We start from the raw sequence: 15,075 nt of genomic DNA, 5'->3' as shown, positions 1-15,075 counted from the left end.
TCTAAATGAGCAAAATGAAAACTTTTTCAATACCTAACGAGTCGTATTTGTCAATAAATAAATGAATGTAACATAATTTTGCAGGTTCCTTTATTATGCTCCGTCCATTTAATAAAATTATATTTAATCCCCAGTATTGCTGTCCATTACCAACAGTCCATAGAAACATAAGCTACGCATGTAGAATGGTTGTCTGTCTAGTTGAGAACACAATATAAATCTGTAAGACAAAATAGACACTCTTATATACCTCAGAGTTATAGATACTGGAATTTATTTCAGATCAGGCTTATAACTCTGTGTGTGTGTGTGTGTGTATGTGCACAAATCCATTCGATTGTTTTGTTGTTCCAATGGTGTTTATATTAAAAATGAATCTATATTTAAAATGACAACAATGAAGAAAAGATCATTCATGCAGCAAAGATTTATTTTCTTTTTTTAATATAACATTAAGCAAAAACACTCAAACAGGAACAACATGCACGTGGTTTAACGGTACTGCATGTATGAAACCATCCAGTGTTGAAAATGGTGACATTATCGATGCCAGTCATTGTCTAGTTTCAATTTCAGAGGGTTGGCCTTGGTATGTCTCGTCAATAAATCCACGCTGTCGTTTTATAATTACCTGCCTGAAAGTGAACATATATATATATATATATATATATATATATATATATATATATATATATATATATATATATATATATATATATATATAGCAATGTGACGTCCTTGATGTAGATTTGAACTGTTTTGCATCACTAGTCATTAATCTGACATAAACTTATGTATTCATTTCTTCTGCTAATCACCCTTTGAAACAAGCTACAATGCATCAGCAAATATGGTGCTCAGCACTCTCATATCTTTATATATTATAAATATAACAACAAGGTTTCAAAGCAAGCAATACTTGCACCATAATGTAGTAAATATCCTTATTTGGGTCTATCATCTTCATGATTTACATGGAATGAAAACCATATAAAATACGGAAATAAATGTTCAGGTATATATGACGACGCTAAACAACGTACTTACTAGAGCGAGAACCACCTCCGATACCACCCCAACATAATTCATCTCATCCAGCACCACTGCTATATCCTCCAAATGGGGACTGGCCCAATCCGATATTCACAAAATCAGCCAGAGTCCGCTACTCTGTTTTGGCCATGTGGTGTCCAGATTGGTCTACATCTTCCACGAGTGACGATCCCAGTGTGCTCTTCGCTTACACGAGAACAGATGGCATTAGCTTCTGCATTCCTCTAGCGCTGAGATCTGCAGAGGTACCAGCGGCTACTACATCACTGCTGGGTACATTTCCTCCAAAACCAGAACTATATCCTCCATAACCACCACCTAGTCCGTAGCCACCACCTAACCGAAATCCACCCCGATATCGGCCGGGTCCATGCGGTATACAGTCACATTTGCAGGGATTATATCCTAGGAAAATGGCATATGTTTGGTGGTCAGAACTAAGAGGGCCTGTCACTCTTGTGATTTGACCGATCCTGACTACCTGACCATAATTGTAAGGGGCTGTTCCACATCTTTTACCTCCATCAGTGGATATTGTACCCTTTGGAGTACTGACGGCACGTCCGCGACTAAGACCAACCGATATGGGTCCGGCAATAACAGTAGTGCCAACCTGATCAAATCTCGCGAGCCCAGCCCTTTGACCGCCCGAGTGACCAGAACCGTCCGGAACACCAACGGACCAAAACTGTAGTCCCATCTGGTGGCTGTGGACAAAGCAATGCAACATAAGATGATGACTGCTTTCATCTTGGGATCTTTACAAACTAGATCAGACTTCAGAGAAGCGCCTTAAAACAGTCAAATCTAATTATTACTGATCTTGTTCTGTGTTACGCAGCACATAATAATTACACCATGAAAAGAGCCATAGGACCGTAAATAGGAGTGGATTTTAGCCAGGGCTTTGTCAGAATCGTAAGTGTTATAAAGATCTTGTACTGTATTTCTGTGAAGTACTTGTCTATGTCAACGCGTAAATGAGATTCTAAACAGTGATATGAGTCTGTTTATCCAGGACGCAACTATCTTGATTAAGGCATGTAATGAATCATTAAGCTAGAAAAGTTAATTTACACATTGGCTTTGGAATTATATCTGTTTTGTCATACTTGATTACCTATGCCACTTCATTGGTATTAAGTTAAAGATATTTATTACTGTCAAAATAATTGACAAGTGTATAATGAATTTTAGGAAATATTACAAAAATTATTAAAAATCAGTCCAATCTGTCTGCATCATTTTGTGCGATGAAGGTTGCCAAAAAATTTAAAAATATGGTGATTGATTTTTATGCATTCTATTGTCTTTTTAACCTCGAAAAAGTCGACAATCGTGGCGATCATTCGCAGAGACTCTATACAGTTATATTGTGCGAATAAACAATACCCGACAGTTGTCCCGCTTGGAAATGTTATAGTCTGTTTTTAAGAGTGTATCAGTAACGGACTTACTGACCTAAAGAGCAGTCCTGACAAGCATTCGTGCATGTTTATGAGAACGTATACATAGTTCATATAAATAAAAGCCAACGTTTTACAATATATTGCAATGAGAAAAGAAAAAGAAAAGATACTCTTTAGTTTCACTTAACGTATTTGTTCGGATCGCATTGTGAAACTGGTTCTAAGGTATGATCGCTGTGAGAATGTTTGGTTCTTGCCTGCCTGAACTTCAATATTATGACGTTGTCAGACATTGGTAGTTTGAGGTATTTCCACTTTGACTATGAAGGGAGAAAATTGGATGTGGGGTTGTGATTAAAAAGCAGTTAAAAATTGTTAAATTAATATGATTTTTTAAAACAATTCTTTTTTGAAAAAAACAAACAAACAGTAATAGTATTATATGTTTCCTAAATGATGTGTATGACACAATGAAACATTGTATGCTGCACTTTAGTTCGAGACCATTTTGCCAGTATTTTATTCATGTGTGTAGCGCTATATTGTTAAGTTTCGGTTGATGATTGATGTTCATTTATATACGACAGGGAATTAAAATCCAGCATTTTAACTGCAGCCGTTTGCTACTTGTAATTCTGCTTTTCTTTGAAAGATTACGATTTTTGTTGACCTGTTAGCCTCCACGCCGTAAGCGAGAATTTTTTTTTCATAAACAAATAAAAACGAAAAGAAAAAGAAACATTTAACAAAATAAAAGTCATCAATAATGTACTGTTAAACCGTCAATTTAATGGATACTTATTCTTCATTTGATTTGATTGCTTTCTTTTCTTGTCTCCATTTTATAATATTCATTTGTTTATTCCATTAGTATAGGGGTAATTATTAGTTTAAAATGAAAACTATCAGAACCTTCAAGTTATTGATAACAGTCAATAAATTAATAATCCTTCCTACATTTCAAGTGAACTCAAATTATTAACTTTATAGACAATGGAAAAAAAACAAATGAAGAGAACAATTCTTTTAAAGTCTTTTTTTGTATTAAAAGACAAAAATATCAGAGATTTTAAAGACTTTGTAAAAGGTTGAATCAGTGAGAGTTCTTTATCATATCTACAGTGGTCATTAACTATATCCATGGTGACATTCAAGAAAACATCGACGTCTGCAAAATCAAATAATCCGTCAATAAAGCATTGTTGGAAACTAATTGAGCTTAACTCTTAATCGATGGTATTCATAAATAAATGAAATGCCAGAAAAACAATAACTGCAAAATTTGTATCAATGGAAAAAATTGGAAATCTGTAACCTCGTTCTCTCCATAATGTTAACAATTCAATGTAAGGTGCAAAGGAATTTTAATTAAGACTAAGAGCCAAAGACGTAAAATTAAACAGGATAGAACTCGACTCAGTCGATACAAGGTAATGAGGCTTCCATCAACTTTGACTAATAATTTTATAATAAATCAAACTCAAGCAAATTCTGTATCAACTCTGCGCGATAAAGATTCTAATAATTGTAACTTACCTATTTGCGATTTGGAGTGGTAAGAATGCAAGTACAACTGGAGCTCTTTATGTGCTCCATATTGTACTACGACTTATTAATTAATAATGCACGCAAAATTATTAAATAATTTGTGTATAACGTATGATGACCGTATATCAAACATCAACATGCGATAAACAAACACCCCAAAACAACAACATCACCCCCCCAAAAAAAAAATCCTACCAAGCAAATTGTATAATCTTATAACTAACATAACTTCCATCTTAATTGCCGTCTACATGTTTTGATTCTTGGGTTTGATTTCCTTTGGATTTGTGTTTTGCGACTAAAGGCCCAATTTCACTTTGTTATCCTGTAAAGTGAGTGGACATCGCATTTAACCTAATGTCAGCTCTGTTCAGGTATGTATCAACTACAGGTATGTACCAACTACAGGTATTTACTACAACATGAATTTCGTTCATCGATCTTTTACAACTTTTAAAGCTAGTTTCACTTTTAAATATGATTGATTAATCAAGATTATAGTCATAAGGTAAATATAAACCTGTCATGTTCCAATTAATCTTAGTTTATTTTCCGTTTAGACCCAAGACCACACACACACACACACACACACACACACACACATACAACATACATACATACATACATGCATACATGCATGCAAGCATGCATACATACATACATACATACATACATACATACATACATACACATTCTTGTCCCATTCATTTTCTACCTTTCCTTCTTTTCCGTCTGCTTAATCCTCCTCATCAACAACTTATTGTTAGTAGTAGTAGTAGTAGTAGTAGTAGTAGTAGTGTTAGTAGTAGTAATATCGCCAGTGATATCTGTTGTGTGGAATTGTTTGATCACTGAATTTGATAATTTAGTGTCGGAGTTTCGATTCGCTTCTTTCGATTCGCTTCTAAAAATATACGTGAATAAAAAAAATACAAGATCAGTAGTCCCTGATTAAACATTTGAAGAAATATTGCATTAACAAAGCGTGCATTTCCAGATTACTGTGTTCTTTCGCGCTGTCAATATTTTTTAATTTTTTTAATTCTGGCCTGTTTTTGATAACTAATAAATTTGTGGCGTCTTTCTATAAAGAAACAAACGATACAAGAAAATATCTCAAATTTACATAGCGACCTTTCTCCAGTTTTGTATCATCATTTGCTTACAAATTCAACCATATTCAGAAGCCTCTGCTATTGGCAATTGAAGGAAATATTTGCGAATTCGATAACAAAATAAATAACATAACATTTCATGATATTTTTTAATGTTTGTGTATAACCCTTTTGAACTGATATCGTTCTTTAAATTATTAGCCTTAAATATAAAATTTGGATCTCCATAGATTATCGTAAAATTATCAAGTTAGATGTCTTATTTTAGCACTACTTTCAAAGTTTGATTTTACCTCATATTTTTGTTTCAGCACTTCTTTGCAACTTGCTGTTTAAAACGAAACATTCATTAAACAAGGAACTTTCTCAAATAACCAGTTTCTGACACTCCATTAATCGATTTAAAGCAGAAACAACCCTCTTCGTTTATACAGACAGCAGAGGAAAGAGAATCAACTGCATTAACATAAATTCGCAGGAATATTTCGCTTGGGACAAAGCCAGAATCTAGAATGGACAAGCCTTCAAAGTGATTACAGTAGGGTCAATGGGAAGAAGCAAGGTCACGATATCGGATTTTGGTTGTTTAATATTTCAGGATTTTATGTAAATCTTAATGCGGTCTTATAGATACTGGACGATATATTTTTTTAAGCAAACATTGCCCGTCCGCACTGAAGCTGTTTACTTATTTTATTTGTACCATGACTGGTATGGAATAAGTAAAAAAAAGCATGAAAATGTAAAAACACTAATGGCAAATGTTCAAACTTCTGGTACAAAGAACGTAAATAGTGTCAGGTATTCACACAGGTGATGCAGGAAACTGGAATTGGAAGGACTTACGAACCGATTAAGGATGAATGGTGTAAATGAGAGCCATGACCAAGCTGATTCAATTGTGGATTAGCGTTTGATTTGTCAAAGATACTGTTAAAATTGGGCACATAACAATTTGTGAGGCATTCGGTTAATTCTTATGTAGGACGTTTTCCTCTTTCATAATTGATGATCCGGTAGAAAGTTTATGTACATTATTATACAATTCGTTGAGATTATAGCTTTATTACGCGCATTGGTAAAAGACATCTGATTTAACCCGTGTTACATAAAATAGTACTTTTTAAAAAAAATCAAAATTCTTCGGGATTGAGTAAGTATCTGCAAACTTTCAGGAACGAAACCGGGTGAACAGAATATAATTTTCAAGGTGTCACTACAAAATGCTTCTTTTGATTAAAACATTATTTACATTTTATTGTATACAGTTTGTTTCTTCTATTTTACACGATTTGCATGCAGCATTGAAAGTTATGTACTTGGCATTATGAGACAGTAATTGATATGCATGGTTACAAGTATACAAGAGTTACAATTATACACGAAACAGAACGAAAATTCTACACGAGAATGCTTGATACTTCGAGGGAGAATTAATATTTGATACTAATAATGCTATCAAACAGGATAGAGAGTTTTCAATTCTTGCTCTAACAAGATTCGAACTAATGTCTGCGGGTAAAGGAAACCAAGAACCAGTCCACATGCCATCTCGACTACGCATACATCACAAAATAAATGATACAACAAAATCTGTGGTATATACACTCGTGAGTAGGAGACTTAAATGTCGACTCAGCAGTTAATTTTCATCTAACAACACAGTCATTCCGGATTTTTATCGAAGAAATAAAGTTATATGGGATCAATTCTGGAGAACTACACATATACGCCCACAGAACAAAAAGTGCTATCCCTTAATATAACCCCATCTCGTCGTCTACAGTTTGTTAAAGAAAATAGTTGATTTATGCCACAAAATACCTCATGATTTTCAAACACACTAAATTAGATGAATATATGATCTGTCAATCATACATGATACATACATGGAAAAATAGCTGTTTGTGCATCTTAACGGTTCGAGGAGGAAGATGTGTTACTTTTTAATAAATGGTGAGTGTGTAGAAAGTTTAAATTTGTTTACATTTATCATGGTAGTGATGTATGATCTCCAAAACTGCTGTGACGAGACACGTGATACTTAACATTTACCTCAGACATTATACCGCTTGTGAATTGGTTTATCAACACACACACACATATATATATATATATATATATATATATATATATATATATATATATATATATATATATATATATATATATATATATATATATATATATATATATATATATATATATATATATATATATATATATATATATATATATATATATATATATATATATATATATATATATATATATATATATATATATATATATATATATATATATATATATACATACATACATACATACATACATACATACATACATACATATATGTATGTATGTAGTATAAACGTACCTTATGAGTAGTAATAGGCGACAATATTGGTACACAATGACCGTCTAGGTACAAATGTAATTTAATATTACGCTACAATTGTGAAAATATGATCCTCTAGGTACAAGGGGAATAGCATAATGAAATGGCTTGAATACAGTGAAAAATATAATATAAAACGTCCATAGAATTAACAATCTAGGGACAAGTGTGGTCCTAATATTAAAAGTGTTCAGAAGCGTAGCTTTGAGTGAAAATCTGGGACCAAAGGGTACTTTAACAAGATGTTGGACATTAAACAACAATCGCACCTTTCGACCAACTCTCTGTTTGCAGGCCTATAAGAACATGTAGTAACCAACGCAACTCCTAATAATGAATGCAATGTTACTAACCAGCACCCACATCTACTCAATATTATCGTTGCCTACTGACCATCAACCACATATACTTACCAACACACAGCTTTACTAAACAGCACCAAGACTTACTCACCAGTCCCGACTCTTACTGACCAACATACATTATTAGTGATCATCACCCACAATTACTAACCAACGCCCAGACCTGCTGGTTTGTGTATTTCTTTAGAGCTTTCTGAGGTTTTAGATCCAAATGTCCCTTACTGTAATCTGATTGATACTTATTTAAAGATTAAATCTTCCGTTGTTCATTGCACTTGTGAACTTGTCAATTACTTTCCATTAAATAAAATTCGAACTCTTTTGATAAGTCTTTTTTATTCTAGGCATCCAAGTCCTTTCACAGAATGTTGATGTTTGTTAAGCGATGTAAATTACACACAGGATTCATCGCAGAATTCAAAACCGATGTGTCTGGTTTTTAATAAAGTCTGTAAAGTGTCAAAGAAGCTCAACCAATCATATTTCTATAAAAGGTCACATTTTGTAGCAGTGAAACACTGAACGTTCTGCTTCTTCATATATCTGAACATCGATATATGGTTTCATTTTTCTCCATTATTGATACACTCATTTTCATTTTCAAAATGTCTAGTACTAAAATTTATCTTTTTCATGTATACTTAGATTAGTGATTTTTGTGTCCGAGATACTTGGAACGATGCCACCAGTTACTGGTCACTGCTTCACGACACTTTCTCCACTATAGCAATTCGCCGTGAATTCAAGAACGTTTGGTATTATTTACTAAGAGCAGTCATTATAGGTTGCTGCATTTGTAGGGAAAATAAGAACGACCTTGGGAGTGCAGTTTGTCCATCCGCCAAAGCGAGTTTAAACTTTCCCATACAAATGCAGTAACCCTTTTGTTATATGCCCATTTTCTTGTTCTACCTAAGGCTTAATTATACAAACAAAACTACATTTCATGAAACAAAGTAACTGATTTTATGCTGTATTCCAAACTAAATATACAAGTGAAGATTTATCAGTACACAAGAGCAGCATTATTAATGAGCACATAACTCCTCCCAGATTAATTTGAAGTTATTTGCTCCCTAGACAGCTCTTTGGAAAGTAAATGGCGTTTGGGTCTGCTTACAATGAAATTTTGAGTTATATTGTGAATGAATGTGCATTGCAAAAACTTTTCCATTTGCTCCGGAATGAACAGAGTTTGGTATTTTCGTCGTTTCTACGAAATTTTGTGATTATGGACTGGATTTATCTGTGCCATTTCTAGATGGAATACACCTGATTTCAGCAGGGGAGCAACGTGTTGACATCTGCAAGTGTGTTTTGGTTCTGTCATTGAATATTTGAAATCATAATGTGCGAAAATACGAATTATTTCAATTTTAATTATCAAAAAGACCTTGTGGAATATAATGTTCATTTCACTTTGAGTGCCGCAAGGAGGATGTTATTGTACTTGGAATATATCCGAAATTCCATTACAATTTCAAAAAGTGTAATCAAGCCTTTGAACCCAATACATGGTTCATATAATTTGGATGTGCAGAACTAAGAAAGTACATTTTGAGGAAATTCAGGATGTAAAACTGTAAGTATATTTTTGCCATTCTTATTGACAGCTATAAAAGACAGTTTATGAAGTTTCACTTGCATGTTATTTGTAAGGACCCTGTCTAAAACATTGTATCATAAAAAGTTAACGTGGTATGTGCAAAGCATGCAAAGCATCTCTTATTTTGCAGTCCACGAAACATCTGCTTCATTTCATTCAGAACTTTTTTAAACAACCAACGCGTAAAGTGCCTACTATGTGAGTATACATGATTTGTGTACAAAGTAGTTCCTAATACACTATTGGGCACACGTGAGTGCAATAGGAAGTGAACATGAATGCAATATCGTAAAATACTAACGATTCTGACAATGTAAAGTTAGCGGAGAAAAAAATGAGCATATAATAAATACATTTATTTCACGATACACGTCCAGATTTATGAACTTTAGAGTGTATGTGCCGAACGTGATGCTCATCAATAGCGGAAGCAGTAATTGAAGAATTGATGGGATTTGCCACCAATCCATGTATCAAGGGGAGATCTCTCTCTCTAACTGCAATCCCGGTGTGCAGAGGACATTTCGTAGCCTAGATTGGTTGGATTTGCGAGGTAGCAGGAGTTGTAAGCTATTATGATGAGGAAATGTTTTGGGAGGCGAATTTGTAACTGCTTTGTTTTTGTGTTAACAGGCAAACAACAATAGTGCCTTGTTTATAATAGTAGAAAGAGTTGATGGTTCCTTACTTGCTGGTCGTAACATATTTTCTTGTCATGAAAGAAAAAGACAGTTCAAAAGCTGCTTTTTAATTGTAGAAGACGGCTTGCTTTTTGTGGCAGAAGATGACTTGCCTGTTACGAAAGTAATTTTTTTTCCTGCGAGAGTCGTATAGGGTAAAAAACATGTCAACTTTATGCTGTAAGTTCATGATTTCGCGGTATTAGGCAACAATTATCAGTTCATTGGATTCAGGAAGACTTTGTATAATGGCTGCCACAGCTATATTACCATCATAAGACAATCATATAAAGACTACAATTATTACTGATACATGTTCACTGCACATATGCTGCAGTTTCATTTAAGCTCTCGTCCAGTAAGCACACATGTCCTGGTATCGGTTAACATCTCCAACTGACGTCTCTCTGTCGCCTTCTGGGCAACAAATGTCCAGGATATGGCAAGAACAACCACATAATTTGTTTATCTTGAATAAACCTAATAAAACCTTGTGGCAATCATTCATTATACCGGTGTTATATAAGAGAAAAATTAGCATAGTTTTCCCTGGTGATTTTAGGACTCTCAATTGCATGGTAACAAATCCTGTAAATAAGTAGAGAAATTTTATTGTATTTTCGGTTTATTAAAAGACAATAGGTATCCTATATAATGTAACAAAATAACTGATAGATACACTCGTGGAAGACCATAATTTACTATACAATTTGCTTTCTCCATTCAATTCATTCCCCGGTCATATTACAGTTAGGAGAGTACGTGGCGACGTGATCCGTAACTTCTCTATCAGGTTAAGTTATAATCTTCTTTCCATCAAATTCCACTGGCTCATCAGGAGAAGCTAAAAGGCGGTATTGTTTTAACTAGGTCAAATAGCCGTTTGAGTTGCTGACGCAGGAACCACCATGTTCCAATCTCGTACCTGTTAAGCTAGATCACTTTGATAAAAACTGGCTGACTGCATGTAAGTCAACATATTCTTTGATATATCGAATGGAAACCCTGCGTTCAAACGCAAGGCTTGTAGAAATCGTATATTTTCATGTAAGGAAGTTCTCGTGAGGCACATTGAGATGTAAGATTATGCATGCATTATAGCCCACGTAAATCACAAGGACACTGCTTGAGCATATGATAGCTTGCTTTCCCGCCTTCACTGAGAGAGGGAACCAGTTTGAGCTTCAAGGATTGACTGAGGGTTCATATATAACTTTGCATGGCCACTGCTCCCGACGTATCTACATATACAGAGAACCTTTGGACGAATCGCCGCCCAACTATCTGTCCCCGGTTCTTGACCACAAAGTCTCGATCTGGCATGAGGATTATGTAACCAGCATATCTAAAATGAAGATAGTTCGGTTGGACTGAAAGGACATGTCGCTCACCTACCTTACATGCTGATGTTACATATATCAGGTAACATATTTTATATAATAACGGCTTCAGCTAGGGACGTGCTAACGGCTCGAATTCGTCTTAAATAAGTCAGGTTATGAGCCATGACAGATTCAGTTTTGGAAAGAGGGAGAGAGAGTTTTGTCCAATTTAAATAAAATTTAGTTGCCAGGCTTGCTAGGTCTTTATCATGACCGATATCTCTTCTGCAATGGTGCTTGAGGGTGTCATATATCATGGAGCGGTAACCCTTAATGATAACTTGTGTCAATAGGTTTCTTGACAAAGCCAGACAAAAAGACTTCTTATCCGTGGGACGATATTACTGAATCTACACCAATCCCTGCAAACTCTCCACCTCATTTATAAACCCTTAGAGCGTAGGGCCTGCTTGCGCTCGAGATTCTTTCCACAATCAAAGATCTAACTTGTGTCTCTCTCACGTCTGTCCTGACAAGAGTTAAGCGTGAAGAATACAGTTCCAACTGGGGTGAAACATTTGCGAGCAAGTTTGTTTGAGAAGACTGAGTTTGGCTATCAGAATTATCTTTCAAATCTGATTCCATCTTTTCTGTATTATTTTCGGTACAACAATCGGAGGGGAGTGATGAAGCAAAGCCAGTAATCTTTCCCAACTGATTGATAGCGCATCCACGACTGAAAAATCTGGTTATAGAAACGATGAGACAAAACCGGACAGCTTGTGGCACCACCTTTTCGCAAACTGGTTGATCTTAGTAAGACCAAAGAACCAAACTCTATTTTTTTTTTAAAACGACGAATGAAAGGACCATTCAGTATGAAGAACCTGACCCTGTGTGGATAAAACATCGGAGAGAACACTGAGTCTGAGGGAAATTTGCCTGATTGGAAGTCGATCTGATAGTAGTATCATCTGAGAAGCAGCAATACCAGTACTAATAGGTCTAGCGATTTGGTTTCGTATCCTTCCCTCCATTTCAACAGTTGTCCGACATAATCAGGACTCGCATCCCAGAGTCTGTCCTACCAGTGCTGAAAGGCATTTATTATCAGTTCATTTTCTAGTTGATTTAAAGAGGCTCTTCATATCGTCCCATTCGCTTCTGGCCCTCTGGAAGCCCAGCAACAAGTGGGCTCCACCACTCTATGTACTGGTGTATATAAATACTGTCAATTTCTGTTGGGGTTTCTCAAGAGGAATTTGTGGCTTCAGCCAACCACGATTTTTTCCACTATCGCAGGAATTATCTTACATCTTTCGCGATATTGACATTCTGGTCGTGTTTACAATAGAAGAGGCGGCATTGATATAGTAAAGTCACTTGTAACAGGGGCATATAAAGGTTTTTCTCAGCAGGATCAGATCTGAGTAACTTGAGAAGTTGTAAGAACTTTCTCGCCGAAATCCACGTCTTGTTGGAAACGCACTCTAGGAGGTTGATGATTCGTATGATGCACACATGGGATTAGTTATAAACTCCATGTCGACGTGGAAAAGTTCATGGTCGGACTTTTAACATGGAAAATCAAAATAATTCAACATGGATGGAAGATAGGTTCTGCATTTGAGGTTAATGGTAACTACCATTTTGGAGGAGATTGTCCCAGTACGCTGCCGTTGCCATAGAGGATGTCGACAGGAATACGGTGATGAAGTCAGTCTTAATTGTGTTGAAAACCCACGGGTTTGGCCTAACTCACATGCTGTCTGGTTGCTATGATGTGACAGGGATGGTGGGATTGTAAACAATGATACAGCGGCGGCAAGTTAGAAGGATGGTTTTTGGGCATACAAACTTCTTTATTTTACCCCCAAACATTAATGGCGAGCCAAATCCAGACATCCTCAAAGACAGAACCTGATGAGGTTTTTAGCTATGTGCAAAGTACGTAGTCAAGATTGGCAGGACAGTCAATGCATTAGCAACTGTATGGTGAGCTTTTTCTATTAATGACTCGAGTTATTCGGGCTGTCGATTCCCAGGAGTGTTGGTTAAAGATTTTTCCACTAACTGGAAAACAATTAATGTTGCCAGATCAAGCATCTTTCGAACCAACTTGAATGTTGCAAGAAACATATTGTTATCCATCTTATATAAGGGTGGGACAGACATGCTAACCACCGTTATATTTTTATTAGAGTTTAGTTTCGTCCCCATCTACTTTCAATTTGGGATAAACTGGTAATGATGACACAATGCCATCAATCATAACTATTTCAGTGGTAATGCCCTGCTTGTGAGTAGTTAAAATAGGGAACGCCTCGCGATCTTGTCATTACGTTTCCGACGGCTGGTTAACTTTGAGAATAGTTGGCGTAACAGAAATTTGCGTGAACTGATGTCATGCGATGTCATATTATTAGCATGTCATAATAACCAACAGTCTCAACAACCTGTATATAGGTAACACAATAGTCCCAATACTACTACTACTACTATACTACAACTACTACTACTACTAATACTAATGCGAATAAGATTAATAAAGACTATAATAATAATAATAATAATAATAATAATAATAATAACTATAATTAAACAAGGCAACTAAAAATTAGTTAGAGAACTATTCTATCGCAAGTATTATTTTTTATTTACAATATATACAATATGTACAGCACGCACACTGTTATAACAATGGCTTGACACTAAATAAATGAGTTATTCTGAAAATCCTAATTTCAAGCCCAGAACATGTGTTCAAACCTCAGTAAGCGTATAAACATTTACGAACTATTTTACTATATTGGATCATCTGTGAATAGGATGCATACGCAGATAAAAGCAGGAGGTATTTATGTTGATAGAACTGTTTGATTCCCTTAATATTTCATTAATTTGATCCATTGATTATAAAGCCAAAAATGTTTTTTAGTCTTCCTTGTATATTTAAAGATTTTTAAATTTAATTTATACTTTTAACAGACCTTAAATTTGGAGTACCATAAGCATTTATATGGTGAAAAATATGGTTTAGTTAGACGGTTTGTTTGGGACACTTTATCAATATATTAAAACTGTTATTTTATATATTGTGATTAGTATATTATTTATTGCATCCTGGTACCTTTATATTATTTATTGCATCCTGGTACTTTTATATTAGTTATTGCATCCTGGTACTTTTATATTATTTATTGCATCCTGGAAACTGTCTATTCATTGAATCAGAATTAAAATGGCATGCCCTCTTTCGGAGTCTTAAATGTTTTTTATGTTTGAGTTAGAAATATTACTCTAAATAAAATTACAATAGTCCATATATGCTAAATATAATGTTTATAAGATATGACCATATATTGAAAAGGAATGGTTTCTGTAGTAATCAAAATAAGAATGAATCTTGAATATACCAAGTTAGAATGGTATTAGCAAATACAGCATGAACTGTATCATGAGATGTCTTATTTAGTTTCACATTGTCAAATAAACCTTATGAGTTTGTCGCTACAAGGCTTTGTTCGTTTGTTTTGTTGCAAATAGTCGTTTTCTGTTCATGTATTTATTATCCTATTTTCA

At 34.8% G+C, this 15,075-nt stretch overlaps 1 pseudogene; it reads right to left on the bottom strand.

The window, feature by feature from the left end:
* Positions 1-1,151: 1,151 nt before the first annotated feature.
* Positions 1,152-1,803, bottom strand: LOC149782088 (uncharacterized; annotated as a pseudogene).
* Positions 1,804-15,075: the final 13,272 nt, after the last annotated feature.

This window comes from Sinohyriopsis cumingii, chromosome 15 (assembly GCF_028554795.1).
Source record: "Sinohyriopsis cumingii isolate HCF-2022 chromosome 15, ASM2855479v2, whole genome shotgun sequence".
Lineage (NCBI taxonomy): Eukaryota > Metazoa > Mollusca > Bivalvia > Unionida > Unionidae > Sinohyriopsis > Sinohyriopsis cumingii.
Note: the sequence above shows the minus strand (reverse complement) of the source record. Positions and strands in the feature narration are given on the sequence as shown.